Below are 17,248 nucleotides of genomic sequence, written 5' to 3'. Positions count from 1 at the left end.
GAAGCTCTATACAGTCAGCAAAAGGAAGACTGGTAGCTGATTGGGACTCAGATCATGAACTCCTTATTCCAATATTCATACTTAAAATTCAATAAAGCTGGGAAAACCATTAGACATTAAGGCATGACCTAAATCAAATCCCTTATGATTATACAGTAGAAGTGACAAATGGATTCAAGGAATTAGATTTGATAGCCAGAGTGCCTGAAAAATTATGGATGGAGGTTCATGACAATGTACAGGAGGCAGTGATTAAGACCATTCCTAAGAAAAAGAAATGCAAAAGGCAAGATGGTTATCTTATAAATAGCTGAGGAAAGAAGAGATGCTAAAGACATAGAGAAGGAAAGATATATCCCTATGAATGCAGAGTTCCAAAGAATAGCAAGGAGAGATAAGAAAGCCTTCGTCAGTGATCAAGGCAAAAAAATACAGGAAACAAAAGAATGGTAAACATTAGAGATCTCTTCAAGAAAATTAGAGACACCAAGGGAACATTTCATGCAAAGAGGGACACAATAAAGGACAGAAATGCTATGGATGAACAGAAGCAAAGATATAAAGAAGAGGTGGCAAGAACCGTAACTATACAAAAAGGATCTTCATGACTCAGATAACCACAATGGTGTGATCACTCACCTAGAGTCAAACATATGGAATGTAAAGTCAAGTGGGCCTTAGGAAGCATCACTATAAACAAAGCTAGTGCAGGTGATGGAATTCCAGCTGACCTAGTTCAAACCTTCAAAGATAATGCTGTGAAAGTACTGCATTCAATATGCTAGCAAATGTGGAAAGCTCAGCAGTGATCAAAGGACTGAAAAAGGTCAGTTTTTATTCTAATCCCAAAGAATGCTCAAACTACCACACAGTTGCACTTATCTCACACGCTAGCAAAGTAATGCTCAAAATTCTCCAAGCCAGGCTTTCAGTTCAGTCACTCAGTCATGTCTGACTCTGCTACCCCATGAATTGCAGCACGCCAGGCCTCCCTGTCCATCACCATCTCCCGGAGTTCACTAAAACACGTCCATCGAGTCAGTGATGCCATCCAGCCATCTCATCCTCTGTCATCCCCTTCTCCTCCTGCCCGCAATTGCTCCCAGCATCAGAGCCTTTTCCAAAGAGTCAACCCTTCGCATGAGGTGGCCAAAGTACAGGAGTTTCAGCTTTAGCGTCATTCCTTCCAAAGAACACCCAGGACTGATCTCCTTTAGGATGGACTGCTTGGATCTCCTTGCAGTCCAAGGGACTCTCAAGAGTCTTCTCCAACACCACAGTTCAAAAGCATCAATTCGGCGCTCAGTTTTCCTCACAGTTCAACTCTCACATCCACACATGACCACTGGAAAAGCCATCGCCTTGACTAGACGGACCTTTGTTGGCAAAGTAATGTCTCTGCTTTTGAATATGCTATCTAGGTTGGTCATAACTTTCCTTCCAAGGAGTAAGTGTCTTTTTAATTTCATGTCTGAAATCACCATCTGCAGTGATTTTGGAAAGTACATAAGCTCTGAACTTCCAAACGTTCAAGTTGGATTTAGAAAAGGCAGAGGAAGTGGAGACCAAACTGCCTATATCCACTGGATCATAGAAAAAGTAAGAGAGTTCCAGAAAAACATTTACTTCTACTTTATTGACTATGCCAAAGCCTTTGTGTGGATCACAACATACTGTGGAAAATTCTTAAAGAGATGGGAATACCAGACCACCTGACCTGCTTCCTGAGAAATCTGTATAGAATTCAAGAAACAAAAAGAGTTAAAACCAAGCATGAAACAACAGATTATTTTAACACTGGGAAAGGAGTATGTCAAGGCTGTATATTGTAACCCTGTTTATTTAACTTATATGTTGAATATATCATGAAAATTCTGGACTGAATGAAGCAGTGTGTGTGAAAGTTATTCAGTCATGTCTGACACTTTGCTATACAGTCCATGGAATTCTCTAGGGCAGAATACTGGAGTGGATAGCCTTTCCCTCCTACAGGGGATTTTCCCAACCTAGGATCAAACTCAGATCTCCTGCATTGGAGCCAGATTCTTTATCAGCTGAGATGGAGCAGAAGCTGGAATCAAAATTGCCAAGAGAAATATCAATAACCTCAGATATTCAGATGACACCACGCATATGGAAGAAAATGAAGAGGACCTGAAGAGCTTATTGATGAGAGTGAAAGAGTAGAGTGAAAAAGTTGGCTTAAAACTCAGCATTCAAAAAACTAAGATCATAGCATCCAGTCCCATCACTTTATTTCAAATAGATGGGAAAACAATGGAAACAGTGACAGACTATTTTCTTGGGCTCAAAAATTACTGCAGATATGAACTTAAAAGACTCTTGTTCCTTGGAAGAAAAGTTATGACCAACTTGCTGCTGCTGCTGCTAAGTTGCTTCTGTCGTGTCCGACTCTGTGTGGCCCCATAGACAGCAGCACACCAGGCTCTCCCGTCCCTGGGATTCTCCAGGCAAGAACACTGGAGTGGGTTGCCATTTCCTTCTCCAATGCATGAAAGTGAAAAGTGAAAGTGAAAAGTGAAAGTGAAGTCACTCAATGACCAACTTAGACATCATATTAAAAAGCAGAGACATTACTTTGTCCACAAAGGTCCATCTAGTCGAAGCTATGGTTTTTCCAGGAGTCATGTTTGGATGTGAGAGTTGGACTCTAAAGAAGGGTGAGTGCCAAAGAATTGATGCTTCTGAAATGTGGTGTTGGAGAAGACTCTCGAGAGTTCCTTGGAATGCAAGGAGATCCAACTAGTCAATCCTAAAGGAAATCAGTACTGAATATTCATTGGAAGGACAGATGCTACAGCTGAAAGTCCAATACTTTGACCACCTGTTGGGAAGTGCTTACTCTTTGGAACAGACCCTGATGCTGGGAGGGATTGAAGGCAGAAGGACAAGGGGACAATAGAGGATGAGATGGTTGGATGGCATCACTAACTCAATGGATGAGTTTTAGCAAGCACCAGGAATTGGTGATGGACATAGAGGCCTGACATGCTACAGTCCATGGGGTTGCAAAGAATCATACATGACTGAGCATGTGAACTGAACTGAATATAAATTATTCAATAGTGTAATTCTTTCCCCCTGAAGTTACATGTTCACTTTGAAGTCAAGAACTGTGCAACATCATTTAACCATATTTTTTAGAGTTAAACATCAGTTTTAATTCCTCTGAAACATACGGTTAATTTTCTAGATTTTTATTCTTTCATATCACCAATCTTTAATTTCCCCTTTATGTTAGAAAAATGCTTTGGAATTAAATGTACTCCCTTTGAGAAGTTTGCAGTCAGTATTTCATAGAAGAAACAGAAAACATTTTAGGTATTTCCCTTGAAAGGAAATCAATATATGGGACTTAAAAGCACTAGAAGTGTAGACAAAAGAGGTCAGAGTCATAGAGCTGCACTTCACAGGTGAGAATGCCCCTCTGCTACTGCATTGACTGCAGCAGCTCTGCGTCTGGATGGTCTCAGAGTCTGCAATGCTGAGTCTGAATGCCTTAACTACTCATTTCTCCTGGCTGTGTTACTTAAAGATCCAGCAGCAAGGTGGACTCCCACTCTTCCTGTCTTCAGTAAACTAGCGAAATAAATAAGTGAATTAATCGATTTATTTTCAGAACCTTAGCTCCAATAGATACTAAGAAACATAGCTTTTATAGTTCCCTTCTTCCCTAAATAGCCGAAAGCAGAATGAGAAAACTTAATGTATTTGTTACGCAATTGTATCTAACAAGATTGTCAAATAAACAGGGAGGCTTTATTCCATTGTATATGGCTAATTTGTTTGAAAATTTCAGTGGGCATGTCTTTAAAATATAAAAAGGAAAATAGTTCAGAAGGTAACTAGCAGTGGGAAAAGACAGCCTTAGTGAATTGATTAATATCTCAACTATATATACATATATGTATGTATATACATATGGATTTTACAGATGAGTGTGCTTTTAAGATGATTGACAGTCAGTGGATATAAACTCAAGTATAGTATTTCATAATTATCCACAAAAGTCTAGTGGCTGGATATAGCTCAGAATTTAGTACTTAGAGCTTGTATCAATAGAAATGTTATTGAAAGAATTTTTGCTGGATCTTACTTTAACTCAACTAACATGATTAGAATTTGAAAGGGAAGATTTGTAATTTTCTCAACTATATTGGTTATTTATAGTGGCGATTTTTTTTAAGAACACACAAAAAAGTCTTAAACATAATCTGAATAATCAGTGGGCATTATGTTTTGGGTTTTGGAACTGGGAGCATAGCCAATTGGGGTGGAATTTTAATAACTGCTTTGCTACTTTTACTGTTTACTTTAAGCAAATTTTTCATAAAAAGAGCTGGATTGACAGTCTCTGTGATCAAAGTCCTCTTTTTATCAACTGAACAGATACAGCACAGGGAGTAAAAATTTCCCATCAGCCCGAACCACCACTCTGGAGATTTTACCTATGAAGGATGAGAGGCGATTTCAAGCTTTGCTTTTGTCTTTTTTTCCTGGGAGGATTCCTCATTCAGTGGCACTCACACAGGCAAAAATGTTTTTTGAATTAACAATGCCAGATAGATTTCATTTGCTTTGAGCATTTTTTCCATTACAACTTAACATATCATATTTGGGAAATATTTCAGAATGAATTTTATATTTTAAACTTAATAATATGTTTATAAGCTTATGTTTTCATTTTGCTAATTAATGAAGTCAAGAAAATTTAGGTACTTCTCTAAAATCAAAGGCAAATTAATTGTAGTGCTCAAGTAAATATTAATAGATTCTGATCATATAATGCAATAGCAAGCAAGAGAATTGGCAATGGGTTTGTAGTATCTTATCATGTTTGTACACCACATTTAATCTGATCATCAAAACCACTATAATAAGAGTCTTAAGGTGAATCAGATAAGAAACTAACATTCAAAGGATCAAAGGAATCATGTTATATATATGTGTGTATATACGTATATATATATATATATTTCATTACTAACAAAGATGTGGAATGTTATTTTGTAATTTTTAAGAAACAAATTTTTGAATTTAGAGTGTATTTTACTGCTGATGACCTGTCACAATTAATTGATAGCATATATTATTTCTCAGTAGCAAGGAAAGCATCACTTACCACACATGGTGTTTGATTAGATTACATGAAATGCAAAGACTAGCATTACTTTCATTCTATAGACAAAGAAAATGAGGGTAAAAGAAAGGAAGCAAGTTTTTTCAAGCAATTTCTGCAAATTAAGAAATCATATGGCCTGAATCTGGGTTAATCTAGGTTAATCTAATTCTAAGTCCCTCCTTATACAAACATGATTAAGAATACTGAGTGTGACAAAAAAGTCAAAATAAAATTGGAGAAATTCAAAATAGGTATAACTACAATGCAATGCAGGAGACCCCAGTTCGATTCCTGGGTTGGGAAGATCCCCTGGAGAAGGGAAAGGCTACCCATTCCAGTATTCTGGCCTGGAGAATTCCATGGACTGTATAGTCCATGGGGTCACAAAGAGTTGGACATGATTGAGTGACTTTCACTTTCACAACCCTAATATGCTGCAGATAAAGCTGCATGAGGCCAGACAAAATTACTGATTTTTAAAGTTTGAGATATGTATATATGTGTATATATATATAAATGATTATGTAGATTTTGACTGTATATACATGTATGAAGAGACTTGAAGAGATTTACTCCTTTAATCAGGGTGCATTAGAGTAGGAGTCAAAATTCACCATTTAGAACCAGATACTAATAATTATTTTAGGACAAATGCTTATACTATGATTTTTCAGCATTTGTAATATACATAGATATTATTCTCCTGAAAAAGTAGTTTAGAGATGATGGGGGTATTTTTTTTCTAAGTCTTCTGCACTTGTCAGAATGTTTCTGAATAATTTCAAACATATAATACTGTAAGTATTAGTTGTACAGTAATGCAGGGAGGATGATAGCGAAGGTAGAGATCCAAGACATCCTAAATTCTATACAATAAAAATAAATTTAAATATTATATCTACTCTAAGGGATAATACTAGAAGAGGTATATAGTGCATTGGGTACAGCAAGACAAAGACAGAAGCCTGGGAATGCCCATATTTTAATATTTGTGAAACTCTGATTCATGCTGTCCCCACTGAATATCATCATCTCCTTGGGGATAATGCCCTGTTGTGACTCTATAAATCCCACTGTTACTCTAACTCCTAGAAGAATGCCTGTCAGCACTGTTACTGTTTGCCTATCAAATGGATTAATTAATTAAGATAGGTACTTTTGAAACTCTAGTATTAAGCATATAAAGCACAGCCACTCCCAGGGTACAAAGTACCAAGTAGAAATGCTTCGCAGCATACTTTGAAACAATCAACTCCTTTGAGCAGTACTGTTAGATGACAGAGACTTCCAGGGTGCGAGTCTCAAAGACACTGAAGGTACCTTTATATTAAGGTTTTTGTATGGAATCTGTTCAGTTGAGATAAACACATTTCTTAAACAAGTTCCTATTCAACTAATATTCACTGAGTTCCTAAAGCATGTGGCAAGCACTTGGCAAGCTTTTGGTACAGTGTACAAAAAAAATCACACACAACACTTGAAAGTGAAAAGTGAAAGTGTTAGTTGCTCAGTCATGTCCAACTCTTTGCAACCCCATGGACCACCGGGCTCCTGTGTCCATGGGATTTCCCCGGCAAGAATACTGGAGTGGGTTGCCATTTCCTTCTCGGAAGCACCTACACACATCAGCTGTAAACTTTAAAGTCAAATGGGGATCACAGATTAGCTAAACTTTTGTGACTTCACTTTTCTTTCTTTCTTTTTTTTTTTAAAACCGATTGTTAATTTAGGCATCTGAGGTGGGGCATCCCACCTCCAGCTTCTGCTTTTGCAGACCAAGGGGTCACCCGCAGGTAGGGTAGGATGGGGTGAGGCTGGCTGTGAAACGCAGAACTCCGGTGGTGGAGGGAACTGGTGGGGCCTAGAGACAAATAGGGGTCCCAGGACAATGAGGACCCGTTGAACAGCCCGGAGGCCCCCTCCGGATAGTGATCAGGAATGCCCAGCAGCCCTGAAACTGGCACGCGGGTCCTTGCCCTGTTCCCCGAGTTCCAAGGAATGTACCCACAGCCAGCAGGGGTGTGGTTGGCCAGGGCCGCTTCCCATCACCCCTAACTGCTGTTTATTCCTTGGAGTCTGGTGCACATGCAAGGCCAGGTCTCCTCTGTCCTTCCCCTGGGTCTCAGTCCCGTGGCCAGAAGCTCGGCCAGACAGGGTGGCTCAAGGCCTGAGAGGACGCGAGGCTGAGGTCCAAGGTCCGGAGTCCTTCCGACTTGGGCTTTGGTGGGTGGTGGGGAACTGGAAGCGGTTCTGACCAACAGGTCCACGTGGGAGGCAGTCCAGGCCCGGGACCCAGAGCAGGTGGATGCTCAACCTCTCATAGGTGTCCTCGCACCGAAAGGCTGCTTTTCATTGGCTCGGGTGCCTCCGCGGGGCCTTGGCTGCTGTGAAAGTAGGGAATGAACTCAGGCTTCTCTTTCTCCATTTGAGCAGTGGCATGGAGACCAGACCCACGTTCTGGAAATTATCCCTGAGCACGAAGCATGCCTGCCTTCCAGCCAGGACCACGGTAAGGAGCCCATCTGCCTGGCTTCACCTTCTCTGTTCTCGAGGTCGGGTGAAACAAGGAACGCGTTTAAAGCAGGAAAATTAACTTCGCAAGTAAACCAGATTTCTTTCGAGGTTATAGATAGATCATATAGATTGTATAGGGCTTAGCTGGTGGCTCAGAGGGTCAACAATCTGCCTTTAATGCAGGAGACCTGGGTTGGATCCCTGGGTTGGGAAGATCCCCTGGAGAAGGGAATGACAATCCACTCCAGTATTCTTGCTGGAGAATCATATGGACAGAGAAGCCTGGTGGGCTACAGTTCATGGGGTCACAAAGAGTCTGATGTAACTGAGTGACTAACACTTTCACTTTCTCATAGATTATATGAAGCTTTTATATATATATTCACCAGTAATGTTAAAGGTATACTCTAGAAGATATGTTTCTGGAGCAATCTGAAGACTATTTACACTGAATATAGAATTTGGAAAAAAAAAAAAAATTGGGGTTGACAGTTTTTTGTTGTTGTTGTTATTGTTTTTCTTCTACCATTTGAAATTTCTTTTTTTTTTTAATTTTATTTTATTTTTAAACTTTACATAATTGTATTAGTTTTGCCAAATATCAAAATGAATCCACCACAGGTATACATGTGTTCCCCATCCTGAACCCTCCTCCCTCCCCATACCATCCCTCTGGGTCGTCCCAGTGCACTAGCCCCAAGCATCCAGGATCGTGCATTGAACCTGGACTGGCATCTCGTTGCATACATGATATGTTACATGTTTCAATGCTATTCTCCCAAATCTTCCCACCCTCTCCCTCTCCCTCTCCCTCAGAGTCCATAAGACTGTTCTATACATCACTGTCTCTTTTGCTGTCTCGTACACAGGGTTATTGTTACCATCTTTCTAAATTCCATATATATGCGTTAGTATACTGTATTTATGTTTTTCCTTCTGGCTTACTTCAGTCTGTATAATAGGCTCCAGTTTCATCCACCTCATTAGAACTGATTCAAATGTATTCTTTTTAATGGCTGAGTAATACTCCATTGTGTATATGTACCACTGCTTTCTTATCCATTCATCTGCTGATGGACATCTAGGTTGCTTCCATGTCCTGGCTATTATAAACAGTGCTGCGATGAACATTGGGGTACATGTGTCTCTTTCAATTCTGGTTTCCTCAGTGTGTATGCCCAGCAGTGGGATTGCTGGATCATAAGGCAGTTCTATTTCCAGTTTATTAAGGAATCTCTACACTGTTCTCCATAGTGGCTGTACTAGTTTGCATTCCCACCAACAGTGTAAGAGGGTTCCCTTTTCTCCACACCCTCTCCAGCATTTATTATTTGTAGACTTTTGGATCGCAGCCATTCTGACTGGTGAGAGATGGTACCTCATAGTGGTTTTGATTTGCATTTCTCTGATAATGAGTGATGTTGAGCATCTTTTCATGTGTTTGTTAGCCATCTGTATGTCTTCTTTGGAGAAATGTCTATTTAGTTCTTTGGCCCATTTTTTGATTGGGTCATTTATTTTTCTGGAGTTGAGCTGTAGGAGTTGCTTGTATATTTTTGAGATTAGTTGTTTGTCAGTTGCTTCATTTGCTATTATTTTCTCCCATTCTGAAGGCTATCTTTTCACCTTGCTAATAGTTTCCTTTGATGTGCAGAAGCTTTTAAGGTTAATTAGGTCCCATTTGTTTATTTTTGCTTTTATTTCGAATATTCTGGGAGGTGGGTCATAGAGGATCCTGCTGTGATAGAAGGAACATACCTCAACATAATAAAAGCTATATATGACAAACCCACAGCAAACATTATCCTCAATGGTGAAAAATTGAAAGCATTTCCTCTAAAGTCAGGAACAAGACAAGGGTGCCCACTTTCACCATTACTATTCAACATAGTTTTGGAAGTTTTGGCCGCAGCAATCAGAGCAGAAAAAGAAATAAAAGGAATCCAAATTGGAAAAGAAGAAGTAAAACTCTCACTATTTGCAGATGACATGATCCTCTACATAGAAAACCCGAAAGACTCCACCAGAAAATTACTAGAACTAATCAATGACTATAGTAAAGTTGCAGGATATAAAATCAACACACAGAAATCCCTTGCATTCCTATACACTAATAATGAGAAAACTGAAAGAGAAATTAAGGAAACAATTCCATTCACCATTGCAATGGAAAGAATAAAATACTTAGGAATATATCTACCTAAAGAAACTAAAGACCTATATATAGAAAACTATAAAACACTGGTGAAAGAAATCAAAGAGGACACTAATAGGTGGAGGAATATACCATGTTCATGGATTGGAAGAATCAATATAGTGAAAAATGAGTATACTACCCAAAGCAATTTATAGATTCAATGCAATCCCTATCAAGCTACCAACGGTATTCTTCACAGAGCTAGAACAAATAATTTCACAATTTGTATGGAAATACAAAAAACCTCGAATAGCCAAAGCGATCTTGAGAAAGAAGAATGGAACTGGAGGAATCAACCTACCTGACTTCAGGCTCTACTATAAAGCCACAGTTATCAAGACAGTATGGTACTGGCACAAAGACAGAAATATAGATCAATGGAACAAAATAGAAAGCCCAGAGATAAATCCAGGCACATATGGACACCTTATCTTTGACAAAGGAGGCAAAAATATACAATGGATTAAAGACAATCTCTTTAACAAGTGGTGCTGGGAAAACTGGTCAACCACTCGTAAAAGAATGAATCTAGAACACTTTCTAATACCATACACAAAAATAAACTCAAAATGGATTAAAGATCTAAACGTAAGACCAGAAACTATAAAACTCCTAGAGGAGAACATAGGCAAAACACTCTCTGACATTTGAAATTTCTTGTACCACTTTTTTGACCTCCACTGTTTGAAGAATGATGCTGTATTTCTAATGGTTTTCCTTTGTGACATTTTTTCAGATTCTTTTTTTTTTTTTTTTGTCTTTAGTTTTCAGAAGTTTAATTATAATGCATATTAGCATGGATTCCTTTGGGTTTACTCAGTTTAAGGTCCATCATAACTTGTTGGGCTTCCCCTGTGGCTCAGTGGTAAAGAATCTGCTTGCAAGGCAAGAGATTCTGGTTTGATCCCTGGGTCCGGAAAATTCCCCTGTAGGAGGGCATAGCAACCCACTCCAGTATTCTTTCCTAGAGAATCCTGTGGACTGAGGAGCCTGGAAGGCTACAGTCCATAGAGTCACAAAGAGGTTAACAGGATTGAAGTGACTGAGCATGCATAATTTATTAGAATTTTAACTTTGAATATCCTGCTATGTTTCAGATGTTTTCAGCCATTATTTGGGTACTTTTTCTGCCCTGTAGGTTTTCTTCTTTCTAAGACCTTGAAGACATACATGTTCTGATTTTGTTGCAGTTCCAAACATCCCTAAGTCTTTGTTCATTTTTTTTTTTAATTTAAGTGTATTTACTCTCTCATTCAGATTGGATAATATCTATTATTTATTTATTTTTTCTTTTTTAATTTAATTTTATTTTTAAACTTTACATAATTGTATTAGTTTTGGCAAACATCAAAATGAATCCATCACAGGTATACATGTGCTCCCCCTCCCGAACCCTCCTCCCTCCTCCCTCCCCATACCATCCCTCCAGGTCGTCCCAGTGCACCAGCCCCAAGCATCCAGTATCGTGCATTGAACCTGGACTGGCATCTCATTTCATACATGATATTTTACATGTTTCAATGCCATTCTCCCAAATCTTCCCACTCTCTCCCTCTCCCACAGAGTCCATAAGACTGTTCCATACATCAGCGTCACTTTTGCTGTCTCGTACACAGGGTTATTGTTATCATCGTTCTAAATTCCATATATATGCGTTAGTATACTGTATTGGTGTTTTTCCTTCTGGCTTACTTCACTCTATTATTTAGTCTTCCACTCACTTCCTTCTGTCTGCTCCATTCTGATGTTAACCCTGTCTACTGAATTTTTGTTGTTGTATTCTTGAGTTTTAAAGTTTTTATTTGGTTCTACTCATATCTTCTATGTCTTTGAACAGACTTGCTGAAGCTTTCTGTTTTTTCATTTGTTTCCATTGTATTCGTAATTGCTAATTGAAGCATTTTTATCATGGTTGTTAAAAATCTAATTTTAAATTGGATTTAGGTTTTAAATTAGATTTAACATCTGTGCCATCTTGATGTTGACATCTGTTGATTTTTTTTTTTCTCATTTAAATTGAGGTTTTCCTGACTCTTAGTATGATGAAAGATTTATCAGTTGAATCCTGGCCATTTTTATATTTTATCTGAGACTCTGAATCTTCTATAAAACTTCTATTTTAGGTGGCTTTCTTTAATGATTCTCTGGCAGGGGAAAGAGGGATTTCACCTCATTATTTCCAGGTGAATGTAGAAATCTGAGTTTCCTACTCAGTCCCTGGTGACATCTGAAATGGGGAGAAGGGGTTTCTAGTTAATGCAGAAGGGAGGGCTGAAAGTCCACGTCACTGCCATGGTCCCCACCAATGGTGCTGTAAGCAAGCTCATGATGAGCCATCAGGAATGAAATTGCTAACCCTCTACTTGGCATTGCCTCCCACCATCTATGCAGGGGTATTGGTATGTGCTGCCCCAGGCTCTCCAGGGTGGAAGTTTGGGCTCTGTAATCAGTTGTTGCTAGTATAGTGAGTGTGGGGCTCGTGTTTTCTGTTTTACTCCAATAGATTAGACTGGTTGTTGTCTATAAGTTTTCTGCCTTGTTAGGTTGTCCCTTTCATTGTTTGTTTGTTTGTTTGTTTGTTTTAACCTAGAGAGAGCACATTTTTGTTGGCTTTTTAGTGTGTGTGCTTATTCGTATTTCCAGACTGCTAGCTTTTTCAGTTCCCAGTTTTGCATATAAGAGACAAAAGACAAAAAGGAATTGGTCAATGTGTGATCATGTAGTTCCTCAGGTCCCAGTTTGCCTGATGGTCTGCCTTTTTAAAATTTTTATACTTTGAAGAATATTTTTATTTTGTTTTATTATAATCCCTATTGTTTTTAGTTGTGCTAGGCAGGAGGAGTAGTGAGAATTATATTCCATCTTACACTTCTTGAAAGTGAAAGATGGAGTATACTATGATCGTAATTGTGATAATGATGATGATGATTTTTGGTTTTACTCTCATATTTAATGCTTTTTGGATTATCCCTTATTTGATGAATTGCTTGTGATGCTTCTAGGCTGATTTTCCCTGTTTCTTGACTTTATTTTTGACTTAGAAATTTCCTACTTGCAACTTTTTTGACCTTTGGTGGAATTAAAATACTTTGGAATTGTCCATTTTTCTAGATTATTGATTGAACAATTTGACAAGTCAGAATATATTTCTACTATATACTGTTAAAACTATTTTATATGCTATTTTATTGTACATGCTGCATATATTTTCAGAAGGATTTTATAAATTTCATTCCTAATGTTTATATAAATATTTATGACTTTGTTTTTATTATAATACCTACATTTTATTTGCTAATTTAGAAACATTTTTGTCTACAGTGTTTTATTTGTAAGTAATAGGCAGCATGTGATAACAGAAGCACTGTTGTAGAACAGAGCTGAATCAAGTTCTGAATTGAAGTCAATTTTGCCACCAATTTAATATCTTAATATCTGTCATGAACAAAACCTCACACCTTATCTATTCTCTAGCATCTTTATCTTTAACATGTCCACGGGATTGCCCAAAAAAGAACACTGGTGTGGCTTGCCATTTCCTCCTCCAGGAAATCTTCCTGACTCAGGGATCAAACCCACGTCTCCTGTGCCTCCTGCATTGGCAGGTGGATTCTTTACCACTGAGCCATCTGGAAAGCCCCAAACCTTCAGACAATAAGGTTATTTGATCTAAAACTACAGCAAAATGACAAAGCAAAATTATTTTTAGAAACCTAAGGAACTATGCTTTAACTGTATTTCTGAATCATATGAAAAATAAAACAGAGACCTATTAACTCCAACAGCACTTATAGAATATTTCTGTCTTTGTCAAGTTTGTAGTTAATTTTCATTGTGGATTTTCCTTTGACATATATGTCCTTTATTACTTTAAATATTTTTATTATTTTTAGAAGAATAGCTGTTTAAATGGTTATATTTGAAGCATTATCTTTTGCATTTCCTTTTTTTTCTTTTATTTATTTTTAATTGGTAGGTAAGTGCTTTACAATATTATGTTGGTTTCTGCCATATGTTAACCTGAATCAGCCATAGGTATACATATGTCCCCTCCCTCTCTAACCTCCCTCCCACCTCCCAACCCAACTCATCTGTCTAGGTAAGCGGTGTAGATATACTCAGCCATAAAAAGAAATACATTTGAGTCAATTCTAATGAGTGGATGAACCTAGAGCTTATTACATAGACTGAAGTTAAGTCGGAAAGAGAAAAAAGAAATACCATATACGAACACATATATATGGAATCTAGGAAGATGGGACTGGTGGACCTGTTTGCAGGGCAGCAGTGCAGATGCAGACATAGAGAACAGACTTGTGGACCCAGTGAGGGAAGTAGAGGGTGGGACGAGTTGAGAGAGAAGCATGGAAACAGATACACTGCCATCTGTAAAATTAAATAGCCAGTGGGAATTTCCTGTATGATACAGGGAGCTCAAATCCACTGTTCTGAAGTGCTATGTCTTTACAAATTTTGGTACACAGTGGAGAGATTTCTTCCAGCCTAGCTTACATTTTTATTACTGCTAGGTGCAATCAGTCAATCCATTTGAAATCCCAGTTATCAGATTCCCCCACTTAGGTCTTGACTATGCCCAAATATTGTTATTTTAATTTTCCTTTTCTTCTCTGATATAGGTCTAGATACCTAAGAGTAGTCAATTGTTATTCCATTTTATTTATTTGTGGTCTAGAATAATTATATCTGTTTTTGAAGAGAATATGTCTCACTGCTTGTCACGAATTTAAAATAAAAGATTAGCTTAAGAAAAGCAATATGCTTATGTGCTTTTATATCATTAGATCATGTTTAGGAACCTTTGGTCAGTACTGCCTGCCCCTTTGTATCTTATAATTGTGAAAAATGTGAACTAATCTTTAAATGACTGGGCAAAATTGATGGATTTAGCTTTTATTTATAGATATACTTTCTGTGTAAGTTCTACATAATTAAATTATTTTTGAATGAAATAGAATTTCAGTGAAATTTTATTCTATTATACACACATTATTTATTACACAGATTGTTCTAAGCTCTAAACCAAAGCTTTGGACATGTTCAATGTAAGTATTATAAGTTGCCAAGAGTAAACCCAGAAGAGCAAGAGGAGAAGGGAATGACAGAGGATGAGATGGTTGGATGGCATCACTGACTGGATGAACATGAGCAGGCTCCGGGAGTTGGTGATGGACAGGGAATCCTGGCGTGCTACAGTCCATGGTGTTGCAAATAGTCAGACATGACTGAGAGACTGAAATGAACTGAACTGAAACCCAAAAGAACACCTAAATTTATTTGGATATCTCTGAGGGAGGCTGTGAGCAGGGGACGCTCCTAGGGAGAAGTAAAATATAAGTTAATACTTGAAGAGTAAATTGGGATTATTGAAATAGGGGAGCAGGTGATGAGCTCACAACTGTCACAACTGTTTCTTCATCTGCAGAAACATTATCCTCATCAAAATCATGGGTGTCTGAAGGTTAGAAGAGTCACTTTTCTCTTACTACATATTTCCAAACCACAGTGCGATCCTTGTTTCCTAATAATTCCTACCTCTATGAAACACTTAACGTGGGGTATGCAAATATTTCCCATAAATAAAAACTCCTTATCTCCCGTAAATAAAAATTCCTTATCTCCCGTAAATAAAACTCCTCTAAGGCACGGGATTCTAGGAGACATTCTAATCTATCATCTGAACACATGATTACACACTAAGAAGTCTAATCCATGAAAACAAGTTGCTCTGAAGAATGAAATCATTGCCCTTAAACTAATCAGAGCTATATTCTCCAGGAAGGAAAGCACTCTTGAAAGGGTTAATGTGTGGAGGAGCTACTCAAGACTGATCACAAAGGATAGTCCATTTCAAGATGCTACAAATACCCTTCCTTTCTTCTCCTCAACAGTTTCTTCTTAATTTAGTGATATTTATAATAATTTCATCTTCAGTTTTGTTCTTCAGAATTTGGACATGGTTTTATTTTTCCCCTTAATTGTATTTTATTAGAGAAAAAAAAAAGAACATTTTATATGCTTTTTTTCTACAGGAATGATTCTTTTGAGAACTTTACCGATCTCTTTTTTTGTTGTTGTTTTGATTCTGACTCGTTAGTTTCTCAATAACTTCTTTTTAGTAAGCTGCCTCATTTATAGAATCTTGTAAATGTCAACAACATCAACTACACAAATACCTTTGAACTCCTTTAGGACCTCCTTTTCTATAGTTGGTTCTGATTGCTAAGCTAACTTTGCATTGATCTGTTTTCCCTTCCTTTTAAACTCCCTCTTCTGCTAGTCACTACCTCTGTTTACCCACTCAGCTACTAACTCCCTTTCACTTTAAACTTCTTTTTATTAGGACTCATGCAGAGTCTGCCATGTTCTCATGCTGTCTCTCAGTAGCTGGCCTCTCAGAGCTTCAGATTATTGATCATTCTGCACATCAGAAATTAAGTTAAAATTCCTCTGCTTCACTGTGCTATTATTCATGTTAGGTTTCAATTCAGCATTTCCAACTGTGTTTCACTATATGGAAAGTATTATCTATATTAATTTGTGGACTATTTATTAGTAACTAATATACTTAAAATGAGCCCATAGAGTTTAAGTGTTCAACTAGTCTTGAATATATCACTGTATAATTTAAAGATTAGGATATATTCAGAAATGTTAAGTGATTTGAAGTAAGTTTGAGTAGTGAAAGTTTGTGAAAAGATAGAAAATACATCAGGTTTTGTAACTCCTGATTTAAAAAGTTTTTCAGTTTACTATAATATATCAGTACATGTATTTAATGAGTGTGGCCATGAAATTAAAAGACGCTTACTCCTTGGGAGGAAAGTTATGACCAACCTAGATAGCATTTTCAAAAGCAGAGACATTACTTCGCCAACAAAGGTCCGTCTAGTCAAGGCTATGGTTTTTCCAGTGGTCATGTATGGATGTGAGAGTTGGAGTGTGAAGAAGGCTGAGCACCAAAGAATTGATGCTTTTGAACTGTGGTGTTGCAGAAGACTCTTGAGAGTCCCTTGGACTGCACGGAGATCCAACCAGTCCATTTGAAAGGAGATCCGTCCTGGGTGTTCTTTGGAAGGAATGATGCTAAAGCTGAAACTCCAGTACTTTGGCCACCTCATGTAAAGAGTTAACACATTGGAAAAGACTCTGATGCTGGGAGGGATTAGGGGCAGGAGGAAAAGGGGACAACAGAGGATGAGATGGCTGGATGGCATCACTGACTCGATGGACGTAAGTTTGAGTGAACTCCGGGAGTTGGTGATGGACAGGGAGGCCTGGCACGCTGCAATTCATTGGTTCGCAAAGAGTCGGACACGACTGAGCGACTGAACTGAACTGAACTGACCACTGTTTTATAATATAAGTATTTAAAG

This window comes from Bos indicus x Bos taurus, chromosome 12 (assembly GCF_003369695.1).
Source record: "Bos indicus x Bos taurus breed Angus x Brahman F1 hybrid chromosome 12, Bos_hybrid_MaternalHap_v2.0, whole genome shotgun sequence".
NCBI lineage: Eukaryota > Metazoa > Chordata > Mammalia > Artiodactyla > Bovidae > Bos > Bos indicus x Bos taurus.
Note: the sequence above shows the minus strand (reverse complement) of the source record.